General features: G+C 45.7%; 1 protein-coding gene across 7 annotated transcripts in view; it reads left to right on the forward strand.

Moving 5' to 3' along the window:
• Positions 1-3321: 3321 nt before the first annotated feature.
• ZHX2 (zinc fingers and homeoboxes 2) overlaps positions 3322-25230 on the forward strand; it is a 75524-nt gene continuing 53615 nt past the window's right edge. For 4 of the 7 annotated variants that reach the window (XM_077188624.1, XM_077188621.1, XM_077188601.1 and 1 more), the window contains exon 1: positions 4496-4649. The gene's annotated coding sequence lies outside the window, so the exon portion shown is untranslated. Of the gene's footprint in view, positions 3708-3836; positions 4192-4495; positions 4650-4730; positions 4817-25230 lie in introns of those variants that run through there. The other 3 variants (XM_077188607.1, XM_077188615.1, XM_077188611.1) reach the window with 3 other exon arrangements.

A 25230-nucleotide genomic window follows, 5' to 3' on the forward strand; every position in this document is an offset into this window, starting at 1 on the left:
TGATAAGTGATCAGCTCTCCTGGAGTTTTTGAAACAGAAAAAGACAGATGCCTGTGTGCCTCTTGCCAGGACCCATCTTAAGCTCAGGCAATGAGTGCAAATGCTTAGGGAGGTTGTGTTCAGGGGATTCTCTCCATCCAGGCTTAGCAACTAATCTTCCCCATCAGCCCTTCTTCCAGGAGGGGAGGCATCTTGCCTTGTGACAGCTTCCCTCAGCTTAAGGGCACTACAAATCATAAGAGCAGCCCTTATAATTGGATCAGACCTTGATATTGTTTTCCTTTTCTGTGCATTCATATTAACATCTCATTTTGCAGACAGCACATCTGATCGGTGCTTACTACTTCAGCTTGCATTTGCACACGCCGGTGATTGAGAGCACTGATAGGAGCGACAAAGCATTTTAGCAAAGGAGAAAGCTTGCTTTGGGAAGCTGTTTTGCTGGGGTGGTGAAAAAACCCCACCAAGCTAAAGAGCTTTGTTTCTCAGCCATTGATGTGCACACCACCAGTCAAGCACCACTTCCTGCCCTCAGCAGGATCAAGGTCTCCACAAGAGAGGGAAAAACGGTAGCAGTGTTCGTCTGCTGATTTCTTTTTTATTTGTTTTTACCTTAATTTCTCCTTCTGATTGTATAAGAAGCCTGATTCCTTTACTGAGCTGGCATTAAAAACAGAGCCAGCAAATCTCTATGCCCATGCAGGGTTAGAAGAACGGGGTGGAAGAGGAGATGGGGGCAAGGTGTAAAATTAGCAACAGAAGCTGAGTTTGGTTCTTCCCAAAACCAGCTCCAAGGCAGTAGCTTGGCCCAGCAGCCAAGGGCTGGTTCACCTGCCCTGGGAGAAGCAAACACATCCATTCCAAAGCTCACAGCCTACCTGTTTGCTGCTACATCTTGTAGGCAAAACTCCACTTATTTCACAGAGTTAGGCCAGCATAAAAATGAGAAACATGTAGCTATGCACTCAACAGAAAAGACTTCTTTTATTTGCATGCCTCTGTTGTGTCTCTTAGAGGATGTATATTCCTTTTTAGGGTATTTATGCAGTACCTTCAGAGCAAAAGTCAGAGCTGTACCTCCAAGACAAGGAATTAGATCTGTAATGCTGACTCAACCTGCAATTTCACAGGATTAAGCATTAAACAGTCAGAAAAAAAACATTAAACAGAAAAATACTGAAATGTATGTGACAATACATATGTCAGACACTCATATCCACACTGTAAGAAAACTACACATCAGTACACAGTTCATTTTGTCTGACCAAGGCATTATTTCACAGACAAGACTGCAACTTCATCTGAGGGCTTTGTGGAGCAGATGTCACTTTAAACCCAGAGACGGTGCACAGAAGGAACAGAGAGGCACTAGATTTAAAGCAAGCAAGTACTCTGCTCTCACATTGCTGGGAAATTGTGCATGCATGTTCACTGTGCTTTGTAATCAGTGTGGCTTTCATTGTGCTATTAATTAAAAAGAGAAGCCTTATGCAAAAGAAATTTAAAATTGCAAATTTCCTTTTGCATATTCTGCAAAGCAATTTCCATTTTGCTATGTTACCCCGCGTCACGTTAATGTTAGGTTTTTATAAATGAATACTGAGACTTTGTAAGAGTATTCCAATTGCATTCATCACTGATACTTTTTTAATTGCATGACTTCCCAAGGAATCAAGGCTTTTGTAATTATAAACTCTAATCTTAAACACCGTTCTGCCATCTCTCAGTAAATCTTCGATCATTTCTCTTAACTTCAAATAAATTTGACAGAATCAGAGCTAACCGACCAACTACAAGGCTCCTGAAGGACAGCATCCAGGTGGAGATGCCACACAGCCTGCTTGCCCCACTGCTCAAGATTCAGAGGAGGAATGTGATGACCAAGTCAAAAACATTCACAAAACCAATGTCTGTGCACTGTATTTTGTGCCTCCGTGTGGGAAATGCCAAGTCAGACACAAGCAGGTATTCTTGGAGTTAGATGACACAGTGTGAGCAGCTCCTCTAGCAGGAGCATTGAACACACACCTGCTCAAATAGTTGTCAGTAGTTTATTCATATAGGGTAGTAATAACAACTGCTCCAATTTTAAACCCACATCCTCTTCATCTTAAATACAGTGAATTATGCCTCATTTTTAATGATCTTCCAGTTCCTAATTTGTGTGGCACCATCCACGATTTTGGGGAAGGTGGCTAAGCCTCACTGCAGGCCTTACTTGGTGCAGGGATCTCTTTGGCCACAGGTTAAAACTGCCTTTGTTACAACCCGGGCTCAAGGTCTGAAATCCCACATCTGGCTCCCACTGACAGCCCTTTTTTGCACTTGAAAAGCAGCATTAGCTGCCATATCACCTAATCGGTGAAAGAACCTGCTGCATTTGGAAATGCAAGAAAAGCTAAACAGGCCTTAAAGTACGTGTCAATTAGGACAACAGCAAGCAGATGATTTTTCACCTGCTTTTCTATTGATCTACCCTTTCAAGAATATTTTATAATCAAAAGTATAGTAGTTTTACTAAAACACTTAGGCTTGTCTCTTTTCTAGATCATAGAAAAGTAATTTAAGACAGTAAAAAAACTGTGTATCCTGGAGGAAAATCTTTGTGCCCTAAAATAACTTTTTTTTTTTTTGCACCCGAGTATTCAAAATTCAGAAACATTTTCAGGGGTGGACAGCTACTGAAGAATTAAACACAGTATATTCAGAAATATTTAAAAGAGAAAGAAATTTCCATTAAAAAATATCAAAACCACCGACAGCTTTTGGGACGAACACCAGAGTTTGATGAGCATCAGCAAGATTTAAGGGGCATCTTCCATGCCCCCAAGTGCAGAGATTATACCCAAGCTTGTCCCTGCCTAACAGCCTCCCTCTGGAAAGCCAAGTTAGCAGGAATCTCGGGGCTGGTGGCAGCAAGGAAGGAATCCATCCTGTTATCAAATACTTACAGAGAGAGACTATACTCAGTCAGGCAGTCAGAAACACGCCTACTCAGATAAGGGTATCCCTGCAAAGAAATCTCTTGACACTGCTTTGACATATTTACGTTCTTCTGCGATTATTCAGTTGCAATAACTTAGAGCTCCTCGTCTGACACTCGAACACGAGCCAGTCCCCAGCCCGACACGGGGAAGGGAAACAAAACCATGCCCAGCGAAGTCCCTCAGCTGGGCTAAGGGCTGCAGCCTGGCCGACCTGCTGGTGACATGGGGCAGGGTGAGAGCCAAAGCAAGCCGAGATTTAAAGCCTGTAGAGCACAAAGAATAGAATTAAAAGATTAATCTAATGCGATCTAATCAAAGATACCACGTCTAGATAGCACATCCCTGAAGTTACAGCGAGATTATGCTACTCTTAAGTCTTATTAGCCAGGACTTGTTGGAAGATCTGCTAACTAGTAGCAAGATACAATCGGTAAATTATTTCTTTTAATTAATTCATCGAAGTAAACAGAAAATAGCCTGAATCATATCTGTCTGCATCTCTTTGGAAGAAAGGCAAAGAGTTCAACGGCAGTTTTAAATTGGGGAAAGGATTCCTGCGTTGCAGCAGAGGAGCAGAGATTGCGGTAGCATCCCTTGGAAATACACACCACCTTTTTCAAAGCAACAAAAAAACCACCACCGCCTGAAGCCCACCCAAAAGACCGTGGCTTGGAAAGCCTGTATCACAAGCCGAAGATGAAGTGCCTCCCACCTCCCCAGGTAACCTGCCCCGCTTCCGAGGGGCAGTCCCACGGCAACGGCACAGCCTCGTCCAGACCCTGGGGATGCCGTCGCCGTGCCCACCGCGGGGTCAGCCCCCGCCGCCTCTACAGCAGGGATGCGCTGCAGAGATGCTGGTCCCGTCCCCACGTCCTAGAACGAGCGTCCAGCCGCTGCCCTCCCCACACGGGGAGCTCCAGCCCACGGGATGCTGGTCCCAGGCTCCTCACTCCCAGCCCTTCTACCAAGGGTCCATATCCCCCTCGGCGTCACCACCGCTCGAACAACCCGGGGCCGGGGTCCCCCGCTGCGACCCCGGCTCCACCTGGACGTGAGGGTCCGCGTGGTTCCGTCCGCGGAGCGGGCAGGGGAGCGCGGCGGGGACCGGCGATGCCACCGTCCGGGCCGGGCACGGGCCGGGCACGGGCCGGCGGTGTCACCGCGGGGACCGGAGCGCCCGGCGGAGCCCCCGCTCGGGCAGGGGGTGCGTGCAGGGTTGGTGGGGCTGAGCCGCGGGAGGCGCGGCCGGGCCGGGCGGGCCATGGGGGGGGCGCGGCCCCGCGCGCAACTTTCCGCCGCGCCGAGGGACCCCGGCGGCCGCGCCGGCGGTGGTATCGTATGCAAATACGCAGGCTGACGTCAGAGATCATGTGGGGTTTGGCGTAGATCCCCGCCGATCGAGGGCTCTTTTTTTTTTCTCCTTTTTTTTTTTCCTTTTTTTTTTCTCCCCCTTTTTTTTTTTTTTTTTTTTTTTTTTCCGCGGCGGGGCAGGGCCGGTGCGTGCGCGCGTGGCGGGGCGCGCGTGTTCCCCGCGGGCCGGCGCGGCGGGGGCGGGGGGCGCGGGGTCCCGCGGCCGCGGGCGGCGCACGGAGCGGAGCGGCGCGGAGCGGAGCCCCGGTGCCGCTCCGCCCGGGACAGTCGGTGCCGCCGCCCTGGGCACAGGTAGGAAACTTCCCAGGCGGGGCCCCCTCCCCCGGTGCGCGGCGCTCCCCAGCCGCCCCCTCCCTGCGCACGGACGCTCGCCGGCGCTCCCGCCCCGACCGCTCGCACCCAACTTTTCCTCCTGCAAGAAACTGTCCGGTTCCCTGGACTTCGGCGGGGGCCGGGAGGTGGGGGGAAGGGCGGGGGAGACCGCCGGGGGTGGGAGCCGGGAGGGCTGTTCGGGGTGGGCTGTTAATTATTTTAGCTACGTTTTTCATTTTCGGCCGTGCAGCCTCCCTCCCCTCGCCCTTTTTCCGCTCCCCGCCGCCTCCCGATCGCAAGTTTGGGCGAAGGGGGAAAAGCAGGAGTGGGGGGGAAACATGTCTACGTTTGTCTATGTCGACATCAGCAACACAAAATATGGCGTCCGCTTTCGACAGGGCGTTACGTAGAGGCGAGCAGGGGATTTTGTCAGCGCGGTCCCTGACGAGGAGCCGCGGGCTCCCGGGCCGGGGGGGCAGAGCGGCCCCGGGGCGCGGGAGGGGCCCGGCGCCGCCGCCGCCGCGCGTGGCTCCGCGCCCGCGGCCGCACTTGGCAGCGATTTCTTCTGGTTTAATTTTTGATGTTTTTCCTTCCTCCTGCCCTCCCTCCCCTCTTTGGCAGCCCCCCTCCCACCCGTGACGCCGTGGTCGTGGCGCGGGTCTCGCTGCCGGTAACTGCGGGGAGCGGCGGCACCGAGCCGGGACCGCGGCGGGGCAGAGCCGGGCGCCCCGCTCCATCCCTCCTCCACCCAGCGAAAGGCTCTGCCTTCCCGTGGCATTTTATTTTCTCCGGAATGGGGAGATTTGGGGAAATGCAGGCTTTGGCACGTTATATCCACTTTTTTTTTTTTTTTAAACGAGAGGTGACTTTCCCGTTTGTTTTAGCCGGTTTCCAAAGACATCACAGAACCGTCTTCTTTTCTTTTTTCCCCCCTTCTCTCTCTCCCTCTGCGATGAAGGCGACAGGGAAGGATACTGATTTTCCCCCCTCTTTGCTAGGAGTATAACTTGGAAACGACCCAGGGAAGTACCCGTCTGACTTTGGGGGATCCCTATACCCAGCTCTTTTCTGAGCACTCTGGTTAGTTCAGAGCCTGGGAATCCCTCCTGAGGGAGACGGCAGGGGAGGCGGGGCATGGCTCTGATTTCCTCCCCCTTGGCTGCCCGAGCACCTCTCTCCGCTGGCGGCTCCCCATCCTTTCTTGGGGCCGGTGCTCCTTGGAAACCCTGTGAACTTGCGAGCGTCCTGCCGCGCAGGGGAACACAGCAAAAGTTTTGGATTGGAAGGTGGAGAGCAAAAGGGGAGAAAACATCGCAGAAGTAGGAATGGGAGGGAAGAGTAGGACTCCTGGCTGGGTGGGAAGGGTGATGGGGATCGCCGGGCATCAGCCGCTCCTGCCTGCGGGTCCCGCGGCAGCAGCGCGGGGAGCAGCGGGCAGAGAGGCACAGTGGGCATTGCCCTGAGAAGCTGCACGTCTGACAGCGCAGGGTCACAGCACAAGGCTGTCAGTGAGGTGCCTTTTATTTTTAAACTACAGATGAAACTTCGTGCGCGGTTTCTCCCTCCTGGCCGCGGCTGGGTCGTGGAGGCACGGATGTAACTAGAGGAGGTCTGATGTCTCTAGCAGAAGTCTCATTCATGCAGCCTTACTGGGAAATGGCATGTGCATTAGGAGTGGTGTGTGCTGCCGTGGTTTTATTAGAGCAGTAGACGAGCAATATTATTGTTTAAGAGGTGTCTGTGACCAGAGTGCTTTGCCAGGGTAATACATTTCTGTAGCTGTGAAGCCTTTCTAATGTAGATGTGGCTTCAGTATGTTGTATGAACTCAGCAGCTCTTCGAAACAGAATTGTAGACTGATTTCTGGATCAGGAAAAGCAAGGTACTGGCCAGCAATTGGGAAGAATATAAATGCTAAGAATTGGCTGGTCCTTACTTTACTTTGCCCCATAAGCATGTTTATCCCCTCAAACTTCTACAGAAAGCAATGGCCAAGAGCTGTCCCATGTTTGTCCTCTCTTGTATCCGTGATAAACTCAGTGCCAAAAAGCATGGATAGGTGTTTATAGCTCAGTCATCAGCCCAAAGACCTTTTGATTGCTCTCCTTTGTAAAATGACTTTTTTCTGCCTGTCCACCCCAAGAGTTCAGCTGTCAGAGTTTTGTCACACAGGACATTTCCTGCTGTCAGTGTCTGAAAGTAGCACACTCCTTCCAATCGCTTTCCCTCAGAATTCTACTCGCTTTTTTTCCTTTTTACTCTAGTTACAATCATCAATTTCTAGTCAATATCTGTAAAGTGAATAATCCATTATATGAAACAGCTCAAGTTTGTAGTGTTTTTTCTTGTGGGGAGGGGAAAGTTTTATTGTGCTTTTATTAAAAGTCAAAAAGAGCCAACATTAAATACAGTAAAGTTACTGGCTTCTTTTTGCATTTTCAAATCAGTTTCAAACTGCTCCAGGTTGGAATGAGAACACAGCAGGTTTTTGCTGATCCTCATAAAAGACAAAGATTTTAATACCAGACGTGACATCACTGTATTTGCATGTGTGACATCTTCAGGTTTTATTTCTTTTTGTTTTGCCCTAACTTGGATGGTTCTCAGAAATGCTATTTGGAGTGTCTTCTGTTTGGGATGTTTTGATCCATGTCTAAATTATTTTTCTTTGTGTCCACTTAAGGAATGGAAACATCCACTGAAAATAAATAGAAAAAGTATTTTAATTAGAATTTGTTCAGAAACATGCAGTGTCTCAGCTGAATTCCCTGAGATTTCAGCATGGCTGTCAGGTAAAGCTGCATTTACATTTCGCATGGAGTGTAATTGTAGTTTGACTTTCTTTCAGGTGTGAGGGTAATTCAGCAAGTGTGTTCTTTCCCTAAAGGTTACTGCACATCTACATGATGCTATTTGTTCATACTGAGAGTAAGTAATAAACAAAAGTTGGCACTAAAATAATCTATAAAGGCTTTAACTTAAAGCCATTATGATTACTGCTGGTCTTCTGTCAGGGTGTATTTACATGTGTCACATCAGCTAGAACTAATATTTGTGGTTAGTTTATTTTATCAACCCTGCAAAAATAGATCTGAAGTTTATGGGATGTAATGATACAGTTCAGTCCCAGGGTAGCAGTTGGTTTTTTTCTGAAAAGCTGAAAGAGCTGTTGATTTCCAGAAGGATTCAAATACTTTTCATATGGAGTAATATTTGAGAGTTTGGTTTGTGAAGGTGTAGCAAAATAGAAATAAAATAAATTGGCTGCTTGGAAGATGAAGGGAACAGTGTTCAATTCCAGCCTTGCCTTCCAGAGACAGTTCAGAAATCACCAAGCCAGGCCTCTCCCCAAAACCACCATGCCTTTACAAGGCAGAGGGGTTGTTTGGTTGGTTGTTTTGGTTTTAAAAATTAGCACTTGGAATTGTTGTAAAAATATTGTGAGTTTGAAAATAAGACAGTGCATTTGCAAGCTCTTTTTGGAGTCATGGGACCCCAAACCAGTTCCTACAGTGAAAACTGAATTTCCATAAGCTGAGTTTATGTAGAATGACCAGTATTGTGAGTCTGCTGGTGAAACTGAGGGAGAGGTGGGAAATGATTTTGTGTATTTAGCACTGCAGAAGGCTCAGATGGCTTGGTTTTGTTAGTGAGCAGAGAGAGAACAACACAGGCAAGGAGAGAAGGTTTAGGTGTTGGCAGCTAGAAGGGGACTTCAAAAAAGTCATCCTGGGAGATTCTGCTAGCTGAGGAGGTGGATTATGGTGCAACATCTCCTTGAATTCTTGGATGAGCCTGCACATGGCCTCCAGTGGGCAGTGCCCCAGTGGGGCTCTGGTGGGAAGGCTCATGTCAGTGCTGGACAGAGGGGAGCATTTGCCATCTGGAGGGGAGACAGGGGAGGAAGGTTGGGAAGCAAATGGGAAAGAAGGGGATCTAGAACACCTGCATGGTTAGAAATCACACATCAGGAGTGGAGGGTGTGAGCTTGCAGTGAGTTTTGACAACCTTTGGCAAATTGGCTGGGGGCAAGGGCACATGCTGGGTGCTGAAAGCAGGGCAGGGGCAGGGAATTCAGCTTTGCTCTGAGAACAAGCCTCCCCAGCACCAGCTGCAGTTTGTGTCTTCTCCACACTGTTGTCCAGTGGGGACCTGATGTAGCAAACTGGAGCCTGCTCAGCGCTTGCCTGCCTCTCAAACTAACTATTACAGGCTCACTGGGAGGAATTTGCAGATCTCCACAGCTCCCACCCACACAGACTACAGGGTAAACAGTACCATGGTCCAGGCTCAGCTTTGGATGCACTTTTTCTGTCTGCATGGTTCAAAAGCTCTGAAGTCCTGTAGGCCTCTGCCTCCTGCTGCCTTTGCCATGGATTGTCCAGCCTGAGGGTTGAAAGGGATCTTTACATTGTTTCCTGATGTCCAATCTAAACCTACACTCTTACAGTTCAAAACCATTGCTCCTTGTCCCATCTCTACAGGCTTTGGTACACAGTGAGACTGTGTATGTTGAATATCTCATTAGGCAGGGTACCAGGTGCTCTGGTCTGGTCAGCATCCCACAAGCACATTGAGGACTTTCTCCTTGGGTGAATGTGCTGATAGTGGGTTTTTCACCCCAGCCCTGTCCCAGTAGGTGACATTGGCAGTAATGTCACTTTGCTGGTGTGGCAGCCCTTTCACTCCTGGGTTTGCCAGCACAGCTGCTGCAGTGGCGTGTCCTGCCCTGGGCTGGTACAGTGCATGGCAAGTGTTGGTGGTACAGACCTGGTGTGAGATGTGCCCATGCAGACATGCCTGCTGTCATGGGCTTGTTCAGCTCTTGGTGTCTGTCTGCACATCCACCCTCTGCTCTGGGAAAGGGGAAACCTCCAGCCTCACTGCCAGAGTGCAGCCCCTCCTGCAGCTGCAGGCAGTGGAGGCTCTGGACCACAGGGATGGGCACATCCTGGTAAATGCAAATAGCTCTGTGCAAGTCACAGAGTTTCCTCAAGAGCAATACTACCTGCCCACTGTGGCTTTCAGTTCACTTGGTAAATTCTTCCACAGCTTGAAATTCATCTTCTTTCCTGGAAAAATGTTGCAAGATGAAAAGCAAAGCTACTTGCCTTGCCACTTAGAAAACTCGTAGCTTTGGCTTTGCAGAGAAACCAGCCCTCTGCTTCTCTCCCTCCTTTATGAAGTGACATGTAGAGATATAAATCTTTAGTGTTAGCTTTTAATCTGTAGCATTTTGATGCTGTGATCTGCAGTGTGGTCTCAGTTGACACTGATGGAGGGGACGATTAATTTCATGTGAGCAGTGGGTTGGGTAGGATGGGAATGTCTTGCACTGCTTTTCATTTATTTATTGAGCCTATGAGAGGCCTGAAATCTTGGATTTTCCTTCTCTTCCCCCCATCCCTATTCATCCTGTCCTGACCTTATTTCCCCTCTTAAATACTAAATATTTTTTTTAAATTGCTACCTCAAATTATCTGTTTATTTTGACTTCTCTTTTGTAGTTGATTGTATGTTGTTCCCACAATTTTTAATAAGTGTTAAAACTGCATATTTTATTCACTGGAGCTTAAAACAAACAAAAAACCCTCCACCAACAAAGAAATAGAGATGTTTTCTTGCTTCTTTTGAGTCAGTGACCATAACTAAGGAAGGCTCAGATTGAGTGTTACTTAACCTCTTGTCCAGTTTGATGGAGGAAGTGGAGGAAGAAGTCCTGTGAGCAAAACTGTATAGGGAAGAATGTGGTTCCTTTCTTTTTAAGCAGAATCTTGTTATTTGTGGTTTGTTTGGTTTGGTTTTTTGGTTTGTTTGTTTGGTTTTTTTTTTAATACCAACAAAAAAAAAGCAGGTTCTGAGCTGCTGCTACTGCTGCTGAAGGCACTCTCAGAGAAATTTAATAAAATATCAGTATGTCTCAAGGTCTCTGTACCCCTCCTGCTGCCTTTCTTGTGTATGTTCACTTTTCTCACTCTTAAGTTTATTTTATTTTTTACATTTCTCAACCTAATTTCATGCTTATTAGTTTAAGTTACTTTATGTTGCACTTCACTTAGACAGCAGAAGTGGGAAAATACTTGTTCTTTTTCTAAAATCCTACTAGCAAGACAAAAATCCAAGAGGATAGACCAGTTGGAAGCAGTTAAGTTTTGTAGGGTTTCAAAGTGTGCTGGGTGGTGGCCTGGGAATTGGTGCAGGGAGGTTTTTGCCTCCTCTCATGCCAGTGAAAGCCAGTATGAAGCAGACAGCAGCAGCATCTCCAAGCTTTGCTGCCAGGCTGGCAGAGCACTGCTGATTCACTTTCACACAAAATGAAGGAAAGTCCTGATGGTTCTGGCCTCAAGTGTTTCTGGGGATATTCCTTCCCCTCCCCTCCTCCTACCACCCACCTCAAAAGCAAATATGTCTTGTTGTGGGTTTTTTTTTTTCAGCATCCTCTTGAGCACAAACTGTCAGGCACCACAGGGAGTTTTTCCTTGTCTTTTGTCTCTCCAGAAACTGATTTATTTAAATGATATGCTGGGAGCACACTGCTGTTAAAGGCTCTGGTGCTTGTTGTCTTCCAGGCTTTGGTACAGCTTTCTTGAAAATTGTGGAAGATGGGGCTATCCCAAAGAATCCTAGTTTCCCCCGAAGCTGTTTTTTTCTGCATTTTTCCAAAGAGATTCCCCTTCCTAGCCCTCTGTGAAGAGTGTTGTTCATTTCCATGTGATTGAAAGGCGAGGAAGTGTTTGAGTGCTCAGCTCCCTCCCAGGGAGAGCACTTGGCTGCCTGGCTGGGAGTGCACATGACTGTCACTGCTCCCACCCCTGGGACCAGTACTCCAGTGCTCTCCTTTTGCTCAGCCAAAGGTAGTTACAGAGTCCTTTATCACTCATACATTTACTATCTGACATCCCCATGTCCTTTCTTCCAGCCTGTCACCATTATGATGCTGCTTTTCATCACCATCAAGTGATATTCAGTACCAGGAGTCATGACCTTGCAGTTGCAGATTTTTGGGACATCTTTCTCATATCTCAGGGCTTTACATCCTTTTGTTGTTTGGTTTTGTTTTTTTTTTGAGAGAGAGACAGTAGGCCTTTTACCTGGACTTTAACCTAAGGCACAGGTCCTTCCAACCTGTGCTCAGGTAAAGTATCTTGCCAGGAAGCTACCAGCTCCACTGTGGGACCTTTTTGAGAACTAGGTTTAGTTTTCTTTGAGAAACCAGCTGAAAAAGCTGGCTGATGATGTTGAAAATCTTCACGTGGGGTTTTCAAACCAGAGAGAGTGCCAGGGATTGCTGTATGGAAGAGCTGGCAGATGAATGGTGCCCGTGCCAGGCTGCCAAGGACAGGGGCTGGTGGCCACTGAGGACCTGCAGGACTTTGCCCAACTACAGCAGGTAGGAAGCTTCAAGGTGTAAATGGTGATGAATAAATTCAGAGTAAATTGCTGCCTAAAGAAGACTCTACTTCTCTCTGCCTGTCTGGGATTCTTCAGCATAAGAGAGGAGTTGGCTCTACATGTGTTTTAAAACAATTGGAGTGACAAGAAAGAATGATGTGTTTGGAGTGAACTGTTTTCTTTACTACTTTTAAATTGGCATCTCTTGAAAGCATCCTTATAATTTCACTATTGCTAAAATAGTTTTCACAGGATATCCTTCCTCTGTGTATCTCTTGGCATCTTGTCTATGTACCTTGGTGATGTCAGGGGGGTAATGTGGTTTGGGAAATACTGCTCAAGGCAAACACAAGTTTCAAGATCCACACTTAATCAGATAAAGGAAAAAAAAATCTTAGCTCTCTGAAGGATTTTGCTTTCAACCATAAATATATTTGAGTGCCTTAGATTCTGTTGTTTATCCTGTTATCCTGGATCTTAGCCTTATCAACCTTCTTTTTATGTGTTTACCCTCTGTGTGATGGTCCAGGAGAGCGTGCGAGCACTCGGTACGTGTCCAAGTCAGGAGAGGAGTGTCACAATATATTATTTATGCTGAAAAGAGCTTGTACATAGGAATGATCTTAGCTCCAGCCCCATCTCTTCTCCAGAAGCAAATCAGAGCACTGAGTTGGTGGACTTAATCTCTTGAAACATGAACTGCTTTTTCCTTATTCTGTTCTTGCCTCTTGGTGAGTAGTGAATGGTCTTGTTCTCACCACAAATTTCTCAAGGGTGAGTGCTTTCAACTTCAGGGTTTACTGCCCTCGGGTGCAAGGGGTGAGCAGGCACCAGACACCCTTTGCCAGCTGGCTCCAGTTCTGTGCTGAGCCCTCTGCCACTCTCCCACAAAAATTCTGGGGGATTTAAATATAAGGTTCTTCTAAATAAAAAAATGTACACAAATCCCTGTCTGCACCCTGTGCTCAGTTCAGGAGGAAGATCATTGTTGAGCACATGGTTTGCATTTTTATTTTCTTTGTGGTATCCTCTTCCTTCACCTCTTCCCCTACCAGTCTGTTCCCACCCTGACATTTTTTTGGAGGGCTCAATTTACATCCCAACCAGGAGCTTGCTGTGGCAGGGTGCTCACAAGACAAGGAGACCACCTTTCCATTGGTGGGCAAAGCCTGTTGTGGTGCTTGATGGAGACAGGGATCTGCTTTGAACTGTGCTGTTGAATGGGAAAAGTGTGTGAGGAGATTCTGGGTATTTAACACAAGCTGCATCCCCAAATTGGTGGTGGTGTAAATGGTATGCAGTACTGTGTGGCAAAGGAGTTGTGGCTGCTTTACTTACAGATGGTAGCAGACAGCAAGAGGGATGGGAATTATCACCTCAGCTCTGCCATGCTTTTAGCTTTGAGATATGTTGTGTGGAGTGGTGTGAGTTGTAGTTTGATGCATTTTGAATGGTGTATTTGCACAGGAAAAAACCTGAATTCATACCTGAGTTTCCTCTCTGTATTGATTTCTGCAGCCAAGGTAGAAATTTGATTGTATTTTTCAGTTACCTGCCTTGCACTCAAGGCATCCTTTCCTATTTGCCTCTCACTGGCACAAGCAGTAGGACCACTTACACTGGTTCATGTTTTCATCTAACATGCTTTAGTTATTTTATTTTTTTTAATCTGCCTATATTTTGTTCATCCCTGTGTAAGTAGGGGTTTTATTTGTTCCTTCTCTCTTGTCCTGATCCTTTTACTGAGTCTCAGGGTGGAGGCTGCTACTGTGTGTTGCAAGGTCACTGCTTGGTTTGTGCATCTGGGCCCTGCTGCAGCATCTCCCAGATGCGTTCCATGCTGAGCTTCTGGCACAGATTGGCTGAGACACCCTTCTCCTGCTCAAATTCCTGATTGCTGCTCTGCACAGCAGTGGAAAGGGACTGTGATTTGCAACCCTTTAGTATTGGTCTTTGCAGCTGACAGATACTCATATTGGAACATTCTTCAGCTTCTGCTGTGGCCACTTGGTTTGTTTGGGGTTGCAGCTTGATAAATTTTTGGCTAGTGCATGAATGGCCCATGTGCCTTTGCTGTCTTGTAAAATCAGTAAAAAATAATTCTCAAAGAGTTGGAAACAGAAAATGTGACACACACTTAGCATCAAAGTTTTGCTGGAGGAGAAGGTAAAATGTCAACTTTTTTTTCCTTCTTTCTTAAATGAAAGAGGCAGCTAGTAGGAAGTTGATTAAGAAACATGAGGTTGGGTAGGTTTTTCTGGTCATTAAAGATCTTTTTTACTTGTCTGCTATTTTAAAATATTTGTTCTTAAATTATGCAAAATAGATGTAGTGAGTGACGAACAGCCCAACACACATCTGAATCTGGCAGGGTTCTTCCTATGTAACGTTTCATCCTTAATGTGATTTAAATTAGTTTAAGGTATTGAAGTCTTTAAACCAATGTTTATGATCACTTTAAGACACTCTCCACTCAAAGCATGAGGGAGCATTACATGCTATGGATTTTAAAAAGAGGCAGTATACATTCATTGCTAATTATGTACTTTATTATTAAGTCTGAGTAGTAATTATTTTCCAGAGCATGTTTAGCAAATGATAGTTTTTAATAAAATTACAGAATAACATAATTACTTGAAATTTAACTTAATAAATTTATGTCTTAGCACAGTAACGATCTACTAAGGTCACCTTTGATCTGCATTGAGAGCAGCAGGCAGAATCATGTTTGAAGGTGAGAAAAGTCAAGGAGCAGTTTTGTTAAAAACTAGAGGATTATCCAGGAGGTGCTGTAGGAAGCTCATTGCTTAGGCAAGAGTGGGGTGTTGATGGGGATGTTTTGTGTCTCTTCATTGAGAACCTGGGATGGATGGATTAGGCAAATCGTAGTTAATTATTTAACAAAGGGCCCAGTGCTGCAGTTGCCTTTGACTCCTGCACTACTAAAATATCTCTGGTTTGGAGGGTGGAATTAAGACTGTAACTTTGAGATTAAGCTTTTCTTTTCCTTTTTCTCTTCCCTTTGAATGCAAAGCTCTTGACTGCCAGTCCTGAACGGCTGGAACAGATGAACTTTTGCACTCTGTGCTAAGGACACTTACATAAAAGGGAGATACTCAGATTGCATCCAAACCCAGCTCAGCTTGCTGTCGAAGGAGGTGGGTCTGGCTGTCCCTATCCATCTGGGGGTCTTCAGGGAGCCTCTCTGCTATCAATCCTTGCTTTCTGTGCAGACCCCTATTAGAAAACCCCAGAAAAGGCTTAATCTGTGACAAGCTAGATGTGATGTGAGCTGAAATCCAGGAGACTGATTATTCCTGGGGCCAAGGACTGACGCAAACCGCTTTTAGTGCGTTTGATTTGTGGTGCTGAATTCCTGTGTGCACTGGGTCACACTGGCCACTCTCCAGAGCACAGGTGGTGGGGGGTCTCTCCACAGCTTCCCTGTTTTCATTAGACCAGTAGGAAATGACTGTGCTGGGATTGATGGACCCACATACACATGAATGTGGAGGAAGATGGAAACAAACCTCAAGAATCCTTTAAAAATCAGTGATACTCGCAGGGATAAAACGAAGAAAATTTGAGTTTGGCAGTGTCCAAACTTTTACCCAATTCTTCTCAAAACAAAAGGGCTGCAGGGCTGCAGTTGCACCCAGGAGCCTGGCCAGTGGTGCCCTTCCTTGGTAAAGCTCCTGGCAAGCAGAGTTGCCAGAAGGTGACTTCTTGTCTGCAAGGTGCTTTCCTGTCTGCAGAGATACAGCCAGGGGATGTCAGTTCAGATATACAAAAGAGTAAGTACAGCAAGAATACCTTTTCACCAAAGTCCTCGCTGCTGAATCTGAGGCTGAAATCACAGAAATTGTTCTTTGAAATTGGCTGCCCAGTTGTATTGTGAGTTTGGTTTTCAAAATGCAGCTTTGAACAAACAGTTGAGACTTTTAAAAGGCCTCAACACCCACTCTTTATTGGCATTTTTACGTATGTTTGGCTATGGGGTGCACACACACACCTGCACATAGGCATTGCATGGTCCTACCTGATTGTTTGGAACATTAGTCTTGTATTTAAGACACAGCATTGAAGCCTTTGCAGTCCCTCCAGTGTGCACAGAGCATCAGGACACTTGGTTCAGACCACTTCCAGCAGCCCCCATCCGTGCTGGGTGACAGCAGTGGGGCAGAGGGTTGTGTGTGGTTCTGCTGGAAGTCCTGTGATCAGCTTCTGGGTCTTGCTGTGATGGGGAGAATTTGATAGAAGGATCAAGCCATTCCTTCACATGATCACATTGTAGTGAATGGGCAAATGCTACTGTTCTCGTCTTGCCTTTACCTCTGAGATCACCAGCAGCTGCTTCATTAACTATTAATGGTCTGCTCATTAATGCTGTAAAAGGCTAGGACCAGTCTTGCAAATTTTCTGGACTCTTCCCCTGAAATATTTATGACTTGCTCACTGTGCAAAAGGGCAAGAGCAGCAGCAGAGAACATGCCTCCAAGTTTTGTTGAGGTTTATTAAAAAGCTTATGAATATGAAGAACCTGGCAGCTTCTTCCTGTGTTTTGGCTTTCTGAGCTAGTGCTGCACATCTGGCTCTAGGAGTCGAGTGGGCTCGTGGTTTGCTGAAGCATCAGTGGCAGTGTTGGATGCTTTATTGATGATCTCTGGTTCTTGTGCTTTCCTTTGCACCTTCCTCCTATACAAACACCAAGGTGTAATTGACACCTCCACGGGAGGTTTTATTACTCTTAAGTGGTGGGGAAACTGAGGCACAAAAGTTGAACATTTTGCCTGGAGCCAAGCAGTAAAAAGCCAGCAGAGGATGGAAACGTTTTTTCCAAGACTGTAATGATACTTGAATTGAAGTTTGGTTAGTGTGGAAGAGGGGGACACTCACTGAGCCTCATCTGAAGCCATTCCTACAAGTCATTCCTGTCCCTTCCAAACAGAGCTCCTGCATCATCACAGAGATGAGCAGTGAGTAGTGAATTCCCTGGGAAGGAGCCAGTTGTTTTAGTTCTCTGGTACCAAGAAACAGCAGGGAAGCTATTTTACCCCTCCATCCAGATCTTGGAGATAAAACTGTGTTCATCTCATCACATAAGTCTACCAGCAATAAAGAATCTGTCCACTGAATCCAACTGCAGCTGGTGGTGCACCAGACAGATTAAAATCTCTATTTCTTTCCCACAGCCATCTGCAAAGTGAACACTGCTGTAAATACATGTGGGAGGCATTTTTTGGTAAAGTAGGGAGATATGCTTTAAAGAGAACAGGTATGACTCCAGGAATGAGGACCAGTTTCTACAGTTTAACATCTTTCCCACATGCAGCTGGCCTTCAGAGTGAGAAAGATCCTCTGTGTCTGGAAGATGCAGACTGTGTCAGGAATGACCTTTAATACTCCTTGAGCTTCTGGGGTTGCAGGTAGTGCTGAAGTGGAACCAGGTGACAAAATAAATCCATATCAGAAATATTCTCTGGTACAACTTTCTTGTTATTTCTTACAGAGTGTGAATATTTCATCCCACATCATATCAAGTTTCAACAGATGCTTGGTTTCTCTCCTGGAGCCATTCCTTTCAATTGCTGGAGCAAAGTTAGGGCAGACCCTGGGTAGAAATTCGAAGCCCTTCACTGAAACAATGTTTAAGTTAATGTTTATTTCACACAGCTCTGGCAAGGTGAACGTGATGGACACAACTTGGTGATGGTGCTGTGCCCTGTATGATTTCAGTAGGCACTGGTGGGACTCCCTTGTCACGCTGATCTCCAGGATATTCCAGCAGCATACTGAATGCCATCTGCTTTTGCCCTCAAAAGTAGCATAAATGTCTTTGGGGAAGACTTCTGGGATCCTCCTGCTACAAGAATAACACCCAGATCTTAAGCTTCTTTTGTGACTCTTTACTGAGGTAATTCCTGCAAAAGCTGGAAAATGGGTGGATGCGAGAATTGAGTCCCTGGCTGTTGGCTGGTGCAGCTCTTCTAGAGAAAGCTGCAGTGGAGACTGCAGAGCAGATCATTGTTGGTTTTTAGTTACCAGTGGGTGCCATTATCTCTCCTCAACAAAGGCATGACTCTCAGCATGAGCACAAAGGTTAAAGGTTTTATTAACCTGAGTTTTGGGAGCCTTTTCCTCACCTTTTCCTTGGTAATTAGGAGGAGTCTGCCATCCAAAACAGACGCGATTCCTCCAACTCTGAGTTTGAGGCTGAATCACAGGTAAGAGATATAAAATCTCTTTTCCTGAGGAGAGGAAAGATCAGTGTAATTCAAAATGTTGGGGACCATGTCTTACCACTGCCATAGGCATCGGTTATCAGGTATCAATTATGTGGGAAAACACAGTGATAATTAACACTCCATTAACATAGAAACTCACTCTGTCCTATGAAACAACTGGAAGAAGGAGGGGTTCTCAGCAGAAACAACTTTCAGTTCTTGGTATCATAACATGAACTAAACCAGTGGCTGGCAGCAGAGGAATTCCAGATGTATCTTCTGCCTGTGAGCTATGTTTCCAAGGAGAAAGCATGTATTTCAGTCTTGGGCAAATTCCTCATTTCAGCACTTTCAGACTGAGAACTGGACTGTGCTTTAGAAGATGCTACAAATCATAATTCCTTTTCTGTTTCTGGCAATGTGGTCATGTTGAGCTAAAAATGATTGTACAGATTTATGAGAAGTGGTTTCTCAAGTCTAGCCTTTGAAGTGATATCATGGCATCTAAGTGGTCCATGGGGTACTGGGAGTTCATTGGGACTTGCAGGTCTGTAGCATTTTTAGCAGAAACCAGCTGTTGATTAGCTGTAACGGTGTTTGCCTGTTTCCTCGGGGGTGATACACAGGGTTGGAAGTGTTACTTGAAGTTTTCATGTGTGTTTAGATTGGTGGCTACTCCAGTCAGTAGCTGCTTTGGGTCACAGTAAATTCTGACACAGGAAAATATTATCCAGGCCTAAAATCAAGAGACAAAAGGGCAAAACCAGTTCATAGGCAGAAATAGGGGAACAGGTCAGCCAGCCAAATAAAATGGCTCCTGGTTGAGTCTGATAAGGCTGTCCTGGGACATCTGCTAAACCTGGCCTTTTCAGAAGAGTTTAAAATCTTTTGAGATGTGTTAGTTCCACATTTTTTCCAGTGATGCTGTTTATGCATTGTGCTTGCCTGGGCTTAAGGACTCTAAATTGGCCTTTTGACTTCCCTGCTTGTATAGCTGTGTCTTTCTGCACTGACCTGATGTGGTGGAGCCCACAACAGCGCTAATCTAGAGTTTGTGTATCAACGAAAACTGTCCTGTTGGGGGGTTTAAAAACCATTTATTTCATGGCATCAGCATCTTGGCTCTTACTTGACAGCATCTGATGGTCCCCACCTGCAGTGCCCTGAGCAGCTCTGTGTTGCAAGGCACAAAGGCTGGATTTTGTATTATGACACAGGCTGTACTGTATATTGGGAAGTTATCTCGCATCCCATCCCTCCTCCTGCTGAAAATAGCTCGGGGTTAAGCCGTGCCTACACTACAGACTCCTGCCAGCAGAGCTGTCCTGGCCAAGCCCAGAGAGGTGGGACTCCTGAGTGAGGCAGGCGTGCCTGTGCTGGGGAAGCTGCCCTCTGCAGCCTGCCAGGGATTCGTGCTGGGCTCCTGCACAGCTGGGCTCTGCACCACTGCCCTGCCCATTGCACAGCCTTTGGGGTCACACAGGGGCTCCTCTGCTGCTGCAGCACTTCTGGGAAATCAGTTCCTGTAAATTCCTAAAGGTGTGTTCAAGTAAAACAGAGGTGAGAGATGCTCCATGTTTGAATGTTCCATGTTCTCTCTTACCTTCTTTGCAAGGTGGTTCCAGTGTTGCTGCTGTGCTCTGGAGCAGAGTACAGTGGCTGTTATTCCAGCTATGTGCCATGTAGTGCTGAATAGTGTTGTGAGATCCAAAAATAAAAGGTGGAAAAATATGCAGACAGAGGAAACAAGGCACAACTTTACCTCTTGGGCAGAGTAATTCCCTTCCCGCTTCCTAGCACCCTTTTTCAAGACCCCTTGAGTTTTGAAAGATGGATACTGTTGTATTTTTACTACCTACTGTGTCTTTCCACACAAACTTTTAATCCTTGGCTCCCTTCAAGAGATTATGTTGTTAGACTGCTAGTACAGGTCCTTTGGTGAAATACTGCTCTTCTCTTCCTCCCCAGCATTTTAGAGTTACACATTTCTTTGCTCAAGAAGAACAGGGTTATTCAGGCCTTCAGGGTTATTCCAAGCCTCACTGGAGAAGCAGATGAGAGAGTGGTTTATTGGTGCTTATTTGATCTCATATTTTTAAAATACAAGCACCTTGTATCCTCTTGGGTATTTACCATACCAGTATTTGTGATATGGAAAAGTTTTGTTAAAAGAATTAAGTGAAGAAGCTCTGGAGAGTAAAAATGGTTTACACAAGGTGAGGCAGGGAATTAAAATCTCTCCCACAGCCTGGCTGGAGTTATATCCTTCTGTCCTCTCCTTTTCCTCTGGTGCATCCATGTCCCTTGGTAATGAGTTGCTGCCTGAGTGGCTCAGCTTCTCAGTATAGTATAGGACCACTGATTTCCAAACAATTCCCTAAGGATGTGCCAGCTGGGGCCGCATCAGACCTGCAAGTCTCTTATTTATCTGTTTGCTTGTATGTTGCAAGTCACTTACTGCTTTTGGCAAAACTAGTGCAATCATTCAATCTGTTGAAATTGTCTGATTAAGTCATCAGATAAGAAAAAGTCTACTGAGATGTGATTATCAACAAGAAATCATCAAGATGGCAAACTTGGCCTCTTTTAGGTGTTTGGGCTCTTACTTGGAACCAGTATGTGGTAAGGCTGTGGTTTTGGCTTGGCTTTCTCCCAAAATAAGTAGGGGGAGTGTCTCATCCTTTGTAACAGTCTTTACCCCCTCCTCCCCCTTCAGTGAAACTTGCCACTTTTTCTTCTTGAAAAGGGGACCCAGAAAATGATTTTGCTGGAGCAGGTACTCCATTAAAGATGCAGATGTGCTATGGAGAAGCAGAGCTTGCAATGTTAAATGCTCTCCAGCAAGTTTCATATACATACACACACACAAATATATATATATATATGTACATATATATATATGTGTGTGCACCAGTTCTCCTAATAGCCATGGAAAGCAGGGATGCCAAATTTCCAGGAGCATAAAGCTCTCACATTTAGCCTGTTCCAACAGATAACAGGAGGTGCAACCTCAGTATCATTTCCTTAATTACATCAGCATCTCTTGTTCCCCTCTTCCACACACTCCCTGCAGCCACGAAATCACAGTTACTGTAGGAATTCACACTGGTGTCCCAATGTTCAAAACCAGCACTCGCTATTTCTATATGTTTCTTGGAGGTTTTTTAGGTGTTTTGGAAGTAAGATGCTGAAGACAAATAAGCACATGTATAAGCAAAGCATTTGAATGACTGTGCAGTCGTTGTAACTGATATCAGGACAAAGGAATGCAAACTGGCCAGTCTGTGGCTTCATGCCTTTAGCTCCTGTCCCTCTGTTTTGTTTTTCATTTTGAGCACAGGAAGGGGCCAGTATATGACCATATGCTTACAAAATGCTGGTTACACATCTTCCAAACACTGTTGTCATAGTAATGCTATGACATGTATATGTCACATTTTGTCATGCTGTGAATGTACCTTTGTAACTCCAAACCTTACTGCGTTTCCTTCTCCTTCTTTATCACCAGTAATAACAATTGTTTCCAAGGAACTTGTTGCATCTATTCCAAATAAATTGGAAATGTGATTTCATTTCTGTCAGTGCCAGTGAGAATTTCATACCCTGGGAAATGTGTGAGGGTATTGCAGGCAAAATGTTAAGCATGCACTTAAACTTCATTTATGTTGATCAGGTTAAGTCTGCTTTAAAACCTTAGGAGCTATTGCCTCTTTCCAAGCATTGTCTTCCTGGGTGGTTCTGAATGAAGGAGAATTGCTCTTCCCTTGCAAGGCCATAAGGATGGAATTGAACCTGGAGGGAAGAAATAGCAGAAGTTGCTGCTGATATTGCTGTGGAGATTACCTTGGTCATACCTTCTCATTTTCCAAAGATAAGATTCTTTCAGTATGATCTAAAGATTCCTTCAATTTTCAAATGTTGGGAGTGGGTGTTTTTGCTCTTGTGATTTGTTTTCCTTTATTTTTCTTGTCTTGTAATCATCTTTGCAAGTTAAACAAGGTTTTGAAGTTAACACTACTTTGAGGCAGTGATATCTAGGCCAGAGAGGTTCACACCTCAGTGGTGTGAGTGAGTTCTTGTGATTTTTGTGAAGGGGAAGTCTTGTGATGAGAATGTGGAGGAGCACAGCCAAGGTCCAGATTTGATCTCTGTGGCTTTTCCCCTGGGAGCCCTTGGCAAATGAGAGATGAATGCAGGCTCCATATAACCATCTTTAAAATAGATATCCCTTGGGGAGAGTATGGATTAATTAACATTTCAGAGATGCTTTGAGTTTCTTTGGTAGGTGTTGCAGAAAGGGTTTTTTCTTGCTAGACACAAGCTGTCTAAAGTAGAAATTACAAGGATGTTGGTTTACCTCCTCAGTGCTCTTTTTTCAAATTGAAGACTATTTAACTTCTTTCATATGCCTCAGTATGGTGTTTTACTGCCAATTTAAGCCAAATAAAATATACAGTGTCTGGACCAAGATTGGATTTCATACCTTCGCATCATGAGAGCTCATGCTGATAATTTGCCAGTAGCCTCAGGTCTTTGATAGTAATTTGTCAGATGCTATGCTGAACCTGATTTGCATCTGTATTTACATAAATGCTTTAATTAAAATTATATGCGCCAACCTGAGATAGACGAACAGCACTGCCTGTTACTTGTTTACATTCCCTGACAATAAAACCCTGCCCTGGCTGCTTCTTGCTGCTTGTGTGACTTGACAAGGCTATTTGAGGTGGGGACTAGAAACTTGACAAGTCTCTAGTTAAACTCTGCTTTAAACTGAGGAGCGACAGGAATCTTTCAGGACAAAATTCTGCCTTTATTTTAGCAGCAGAGAAGATCTGAGCAATTTGATTCAAGGGTTCGAATTCAGTCTGTATCCAATCCTGAAGTTCTAGCTTTAGGGTAGTTTTGTGCAGTCAGAATTTTTATTTCCTTGCACACAATGTCTGCTTTGTCACATATCCAAAATGTGAAACTCCAGTGAGAACAGTAGAAAATCTTTTTAAATACAGCCTCCATGAAGAATAAAATTTTTGAGCGCTGTTCATCTTTCAACAGAGCACTACAGAGCTTCCTGAAGGGCAGAGTGCTCTAAGGGATTTTGAGGTACCAGGTGGGGCCCTGGTTGTTTCAGTGGAACATGTGAGAGCATATGCCTGAGTTTGGATGAAGGCAGTGAAGACTCTGGGTGTGTTTTTTGCTTAGACCACACATTTCATCTGGAAAACACAGCCATATAAATAGAAATTAAATCCAAACAGTGCAGTTTGCCTTGGGACAGTGGAGGATGTTCCAGCTGAGGAAGCTGTGCTGCTTCACAGTTATTCAGAAGTTGTCATAATGTTGCAAAGGACAAAATGGGAAAGTTATGACTGATTCCACAGATTGCTGTGAAGATCCATGAAGTACAGGCTAAAGAGAGCTGTAACTACCTTGCCTGGATTTGGAGAGTTGCTGAGCTTTGTTTAAAGGTGTTTACTTAATTTGCTTTGTAGGAGATCCTTTAGAACCAATGTTTCCTTCACTGAGAGGTTGTGTATATGCAGAGGATTGGAGTAAAATCCATTTTAATTGTAATTAATACATAATTAAAGGTCCTTTTCAACCCAAACTATTCTATGATTCTGTATAAATTTGAGCATTACTAGTAGGTTTCTCTGGTGACCTCTGACTATATTTTGACTCTCATTTGAGAGAGTCCATTTAGGTTCAGCATATTTGTACATTAACATTCATCCATTAACCTGTGTGCCTGATAGCTCTGTTCAAGATGCTAAACTGTCCCCTGTGGGACAGGTGGCCAAAAGCTCTTTATTGAAGTCCACGTGAAAGAGCAGAGGAACAAAAGCATCTGCATTTGTGGCAAAGTGCCCTAAATGTTTAAATGAGGAGGTGCTAGTAAGCTGAGCTGGCTGGATTGCATGGTTGAGGTTGTGGGGTGAGTGTCAGTGCAGGGTGAGGCTGTTGAGGGAAGCTGGAGCCCACCCCCTCCCATGGGCGTTGCAGTGCCACAGCCTGAGCCTGGCACAGAATGGCAGCCAGCAATGATGGCCAGGGTGACACCTGCCAGGGCCGCTTCTGCCACTGCTGGGGTGTGCTGGGCTCAGTCAAAGCCAAATTTGCAACCTTGCCTGAATTTAAACTGACATAAATAAATCCAAACTATTAGTATTGCTTTGCTTCATCCATAGTGACAGGATGACAACACCATATGAAATTCATTTTGGCCTGGGGGTGCTCTGCTACGTGAGAGGAAGGTGGGGAAGGCAGTGGAAGGGCAGCAGCCCTTGTTCCCCCTGTTGTGAGAGGGGGGGATGTTGCTGGCTACTCAGTCTGGCTTTCATCCATCCCTGAGGGGAGCGCGGGGCCCGGCAGCGCTCGGCTCCTCTCCGCTAATGAAGCCTCTGCAGTGCGAGGCAAGCACATGAATGAGAGGGCCTGGGGTGTGACACACAGGGGGAAACCTTTCCCCCAGGGAAAGGGGCCTGTTGGAAGGGATATTTGTTTTAAAGTCTGCTCTGCAGCTGATTCCTCTGATATTTTGGAGATCCATTGGCCAGCTGCCCTGGCTCAGCCCTCCGCTTTCCCCTCAGATGTCTGCACTGCATCTCCCAGCAAGGGATGAAGCAGGATGGAGGCTGGTTGTCAGGAACCCTGGAAAAGTGTGGATTACAACCCAACTTTAACACTGAAGCAGCTGCTGGTTTGAATTGGACTGGCATCCCAGGTGTGGGTACCTCTGCTCGTGCCCACTTTGGTACCTCAGGCTTTCCCAAGAGGAGCTTTAGGTGTGTTGTGAGGTGGGAGAGCAAGGGAGGGGGTCCATCAAGCAGTCCTGCATTTGGAGAAGGTTTCTTTGATAAATTGTCCTGTCTGATTTTAAAAGCCTGCACTAATGCTGCAGGTCTGGTGAGTGCTGCAAGCCAGCCTTTAATCAGCCTGTGCGT

The sequence above is a fragment of the Agelaius phoeniceus genome, chromosome 1 (assembly GCF_051311805.1).
Source record: "Agelaius phoeniceus isolate bAgePho1 chromosome 1, bAgePho1.hap1, whole genome shotgun sequence".
NCBI lineage: Eukaryota > Metazoa > Chordata > Aves > Passeriformes > Icteridae > Agelaius > Agelaius phoeniceus.